Consider the following 6,000-nt stretch of genomic DNA (forward strand, 5'->3'; position numbering starts at 1 on the left):
TGTCCTTTCAGCTTGAATGTGGCAGTGATAGGAATAACGGGTTGTACTAAACCTGGACCACATCATCTCGAATTCTCTTTCTGTAGGCTCCCATGGAAATTTCTTCAATATTTGCCATCTCGTTTCTTGGCTCGGTTTCGGGTTCACTTGTATGTTATTCAAATTCAGGCTCAGTATCGTATTCAGACTCGGTTTGGACGAGTATTTGATCTAAGTGTTCAAGCTTGCTCTTGTTCTTTGAAGATGAACTTGACTCCCCTCTTTCTTCCCTGACTTCTTTGAGAACACTGTCTTGAATTCTTGTAAAGGCGTTTTCTTTGGTGTTCTATCTTCTTTCACGCTCTTATCCTTTTTTTTTGTGAATTGTAGAATCGGGATCTTCAAGTGGTGGCACCAAAGGTGTGTTAGAACTTCTGGCCATGAACTCCTGAAATAAAACAAAAAGATGAAACATAAAACTGAATTAAGAAAGACGAACTAAAATAAACAAAACTAAGAACTTCAGTTCTCACGTCGTGAATCTTAAGGGTTCACGTCGTGAGTCCTGTAATGCAGAAAATAAATTAAAACAGAAAAGTAACTTCTTGCAGGTTTTACCCTACAAAAAGGATCGATTAATTTAAAGCAAACAAACTAATAATTAACTAAACCGTTCCCCGGGAACGGCGCCAAAAACTTGATGTGCACAAGAGAAAGTATTAATTAGAGATGTCTTCATCAATATTGAACACTTCACCTTTAACATCATATCCTTGAAACCCATCTTCCATTCCAAAAATTTCCTTATCATCTCCAACTCTCAAGGTGAGCTTAGATTCACGTATATCAACTAAAGCCCCAACAGTGTTTAGTAAAGGGCTGCCAAGAATAATCGGAACATCAGGATCTCCTTTCATGTCCAACATAACAAAATCTATTGGAAAAACGAATTTCTCAATTTTTACAAGAATATCTTCCACAATGCCCCGAGGTTGTGTCATTGAACGGTTTGCCATGTGAATAGTCATCTTTGTAGCCTTCAACCTCGGAATATTCAGCTTCCGATAAAATGAAAAAGGCATCAAATTTATGCTAGCCCCAGAATCGGCTAAAGCATAAATCTTCAAATTATTCCCGAACTCACATGGATGAGTAAGGCATCCAGGATCTCCCATCTTCTTATGCAACTCTCTTAATACAGCTTTTGATCTTTGCTCACTTAGAATCACCTTAGAATTCTTCTTTAGTTGCTGACGAGTGTCTATTAAGTCTTAGAGGAAGTTTGCGTATTCTAGAATTTTGAAGCGAATCAATGAAAGGAGTATTAATAGGAATACCCTTTATTTGTTGAATAAACTCCAGATGTTCCCTTTCTAGTGGGCTAAGATGTGCTCGAGACGGAATGGCAAAGGCGGTTTATAAGTTGGACCAGATACAATTTTTTTTCTGTGCAGACCGATCCCACGTATCGAGCTCACGACGTGAATTTGGCATTTCTGCAGCTTCTTCGTTTTTTAGATTGGACTTCTTTGGCTTCGGTTCAGATGGCCTTGTCTCCACTTCTAGTGCTTCTAGGAATTCAGAAATCGCCTCTTCTTCAGTACCAATGGCCATGACGTGAGATTGAACTTGCTTTTCGGGAGATTATGAAGACAATTTGTTATTAACCAAAGTAGTAAGATGACCAACTTGGACTTCTAAACTTTGAATTGATGCTTGATGATTTCTTAATGAAGCTTGCTGGTCAATCATCATTTTGAGTTGTTCCTTCATCATATTCATGTGTTCTTTTAGCACTACATTGGTATCTTTGTGCCTTTTCTCGGATGCTTCCATGAATCGGGTCAACATGGTTTCTAAATCCACTTTCTTCTCGGTTGGTGGCTGCTCTTTTTGGTAGAAGCCTCGACCAGTTTGCTTATATTTCTCTTCCTTTTGCTTCTTGTATTCTTCATATGGCAGCCACTCTTTCTTCGGTTTTCTCCAGTCTTCATCGTATTTATCTCCACTTGAATAGCAAACTTGAGCTGTCTTGTTCCCATATTCATCCATGTTGCAATCTTTTGTCAAATGTGGGCCACTATATCTCTTGCAACCAACACGAATTGCATGAATTGATTGGTCCATTTGGGTCAATCTCCTATCCATAGTGATAAGCATTGCCATCATGGCAGCTATTTAGTCAGAATGTGCACCCCCAACTCCGTCACACTTTCATTTCTTGGATTATGATATTCACGAGAGTGCTTCGCAAATTCTTCAACCAATTCCTTGACCTCGCCCAGTTTTTTCTTCATAAACGGTCCTTGAGAATCGAAGATTTGTCTTGTCATTACATTGACCCTGTCATAGAATATGAACACTTCTTGTTGAATGTTTAGGTCATGTTGAGGACAATTCCTTAACAACCCTTTATTACACTCCCATGCTTCATAAAGTGACTCCCGCGGGTTTTTCTCAAAATTAGCTATTGCCTTATTGAGTTTAGCTATCTTGGATGGTGGACAGAATTGGTTTAGAATCTGCTCACGCATTTGAGCCCGAGTAGTGATTGTACCTGGTGGAAGTGCTTTTAATCAGTCCTTTGCAGCTTCTTTAAAGGTAACGGGAAGCATCCTTAGCAAGGCGGTATCTATGTTAACATTCGGGGCATTGAAGTAATCAACAATGTCGTTCACTTCATCTAAATGCTTGAACGCACCCTCATGATCTTTTCCATAGAATGGGATATCCTTTAGTGCAAAAAGGATATGTCCTTTCAGCTTGAATGTGGCAGTGATAGGAATAACGGGTTGTACTAAACCTGGACCACATCATCTCGAATTCTCTTTCTGTAGGCTCCCATGGAAATTTCTTCAATATTTTCCATCTCGTTTCTTGGCTCGGTTTCGGGTTCACTTGTATGTTATTCAAATTCAGGCTCAGTATCGTATTCAGACTCGGTTTGGACGAGTATTTGATCTAAGTGTTCAAGCTTGCTCTTGTTCTTTGAAGATGAACTTGACTCCCCCATTTTCTTCCCTGACTTCTTTGAGAACACTGTCTTGAATTCTTGTAAAGGCGTTTTCTTTGGTGTTCTATCTTCTTTCACGCTCTTATCCTTTTTTTTTTTGTGAATTGTAGAATCGGGATCTTTAAGTGGTGGCACCAAAGGTGTGTTAGAACCTCTGGCCATGAACTCCTGAAATAAAACAAAAAGTTGAAACATAAAACTGAATTAAGAAAGACGAACTAAAATAAACAAAACTAAGAACTTTAGTTCTCACGTCGTGAATCTTAAGGGTTCACGTCGTGAGTCCTGTAATGCAGAAAATAAATTAAAACAGAAAAGTAACTTCTTGCAGGTTTTACCCTACAAAAAGGATCGATTAATTTAAAGCAAACAAACTAATAATTAACTAAACTGTTCCCCGGGAACGGCGCCAAAAACTTGATGTGCACAAAAGTACCCACTAATTTTAATATTTATAACCTAACAAAATTTAGAGTAACTATGCACCTATAGGCAGTGTACCTAGTCAGATTATAGTATAGCTTGGGTAAGTCGGGTATCGATCACAGGGAACGATGTTACTAATTAATCTACTTGCTATCTAATTAACGTAATTATTAAAAAGTTTAAAAAGGGTTTTATCTTATTTTACAAGATCAGACGAACTTAACTCAAATTTAATCAATAAGTAAAAACACTCTTGTTTAGTTCGAATCAACTTCGTCCTTTTGGCTAGCTCATTATTATGGATTATCAAGTTGGTTACTATTATATTAGTAATTTAAGTCTAACTTTACCAATAATTAATTAATTCATGTAAAACTATGTATGGTCACACATAATTAAACGCAGAACCAATTATGATTATGAATATGCTATGTAAGATTTATTATGCAAACGCAAGTATAGTCATAATCTACGTTCTCTAGCACAGCTAAATTTATTTACTTTAATTACTAACTAAGATTGGTCAATCCTAGCTCTAACAATTTAATGTTCACTAATTCATTAGGTAAACAAGTTCATGCAGTTAATGGTCACTAAGCTACACAAAACATGAATTTAAACAACTAAAGAAACAAACATAAGAATGCTTGGTAATGATAAATCAAACACAAGCAACTTACTAAATAAATCCATGTAAAATTAAGCTATTCATAAGTTAGAAACTTCATCTAGCTAAACAAGAGTATCTAGATTCAGCTGCTCATAATAGCAACTAACAAACACAAACTAAATAGGCAAACATGTTCATAAGTATCAAATAAATAAACTAAATTATGAACCTCTACTCCTTTGGTGTTGAAAACCTTTTTCCAGAACTTCTCCTCTGCTAAAAATCGTCTTCTGGAAACCCCTCGATCAGCCAAAAAGTCCTCAAGTCGTAATGGGCAAGGGAATTTATAGTTTTTTGATTTCCCGAGCTCACGTCGTGAACCATAAGGATTCACGTCGTGAATATGGGATAAACGTTTTCGGCAAGGACTCTTCCACCCGCATGCATATCTTATAGAAATCTCCACTCACGTCGTGAACCATGACTTGTTCACGTCGTGAGAACGTCTTTTGGTTATTTTCCGTTCTTCTTTTCTTTAATCCTCCAAAGTTCCATATTCTATCAATTTCAGTCCCTATCTTCGAAGATGCTTCTATTTGGCTGCAAAATAAAAATTTAAAGTCATAAGTACCATTATTCTAAGGAAATAACCAAAATATCAATAGAAACGTAAATAAATATTGCCTAAAATATGTATAAATATGACAATATCACCTGGGTATTAGGTCATCTCTCAACCAGCCATTAACTTCCAAAGGTTACTCATAACATGTTCCCAGTGTCTCGCTCACTTAATTGTCAAATCAATTATCTCGGCCCAGTGACACACAAGTCATAAGTTCTCTTTACCCCAACGAATACCATACTCCCATTGGGAATCGTCTTACCCTTGACCTTAGCCGAATTAATACTCATTTGCCTCATGCACCTACTGGTATTTCCCGTACTAACGAAGTGACCCCACCGGGTCTAAGATATCATGTGACAACAATACCCCTCCACTAATAATCCACCTCAGAATCCAAAATCTCCTCTTGCCTACCTAACACACTACCAAAGCCAAGCTCAAACTCGAGAGTTTGGTCCGACCCAAAGTTGGAACCACTTGTCCCAATGAAACAATCATCTCATGACTCAACCTGCAATCCGCGCTAATACCACTTTTCCAATTCCCCTTGTTGCGAAAACCACCACTCAAGTCAGGATATAAGAATTCCCGACACGTATGGGGACCCCGTTCTCTTCCCTGGTTCGACTGCCAGGCTCCCAAAAACTTAACTATTAGGGCTACCCTAACCCAAAACTCTTCGGCGTCGTGCTCTGATCAAAGAGTACTTCCTCATAACCACCTCTCGCTGACTAGAGAGTACTACAGTTTCCCGTAGCATCACAACAGCCTCCCTCTGACTAATGAGTATTGCGGCTTCCCGTAGCATCACAACTACCTCTAACTAGTAAGTACTACGGCTTCTTGTAGCATCACAACAACCTATGACTTATCCCCACCATCTCATTCTCACGTTACCGCCACCCTGCGTCCACTAGCTCATGCTCCGTGGACTAACATAGATAGGTGCCTACACTTATCCAAATTACACATCATTATTCCTGACGACAACCGCCTGACGACAACCGCCATCACCAAGACACCTCTCCCTGCTTGAATTCTCATTCTTAAACAATTCCTTCTGATGCCAATACCCAAGGGCTCCCACTGGTATCAGAGATACTTAATATGCCACTTGCAGTCTCAACTCAAGACTCAACATTAATCCGAACTTCAGGTCATCATACTCAGATACCTCGACAATGACCATAGAACCTCACGACATACTGCCTCAACCCCTGATCTCTTTCTTTCAGCATCATACATAGATACACCTACACATTCCCTTCGAATCTTACAACAAATCTTCATTTCACAACACGCCACTACAGAGTATCCCAACTCTCAATTGAAGCATGAAGGAAT

General features: G+C 38.6%; 1 non-coding gene across 1 annotated transcript; it reads left to right on the plus strand.

Annotated features, from left to right (window-relative positions):
• Window positions 1–2,358: 2,358 nt before the first annotated feature.
• Window positions 2,359–2,465, plus strand: LOC145055970 (small nucleolar RNA R71). The gene has a single exon (XR_013685512.1). It is a non-coding gene; the product is annotated as a small nucleolar RNA R71 (small nucleolar RNA).
• Window positions 2,466–6,000: the final 3,535 nt, after the last annotated feature.

The sequence above is a fragment of the Lactuca serriola genome, chromosome 5 (genome assembly GCF_051521515.1).
Source record: "Lactuca serriola cultivar US96UC23 chromosome 5, Lser_US96UC23_V15, whole genome shotgun sequence".
Taxonomy (NCBI): domain Eukaryota; kingdom Viridiplantae; phylum Streptophyta; class Magnoliopsida; order Asterales; family Asteraceae; genus Lactuca; species Lactuca serriola.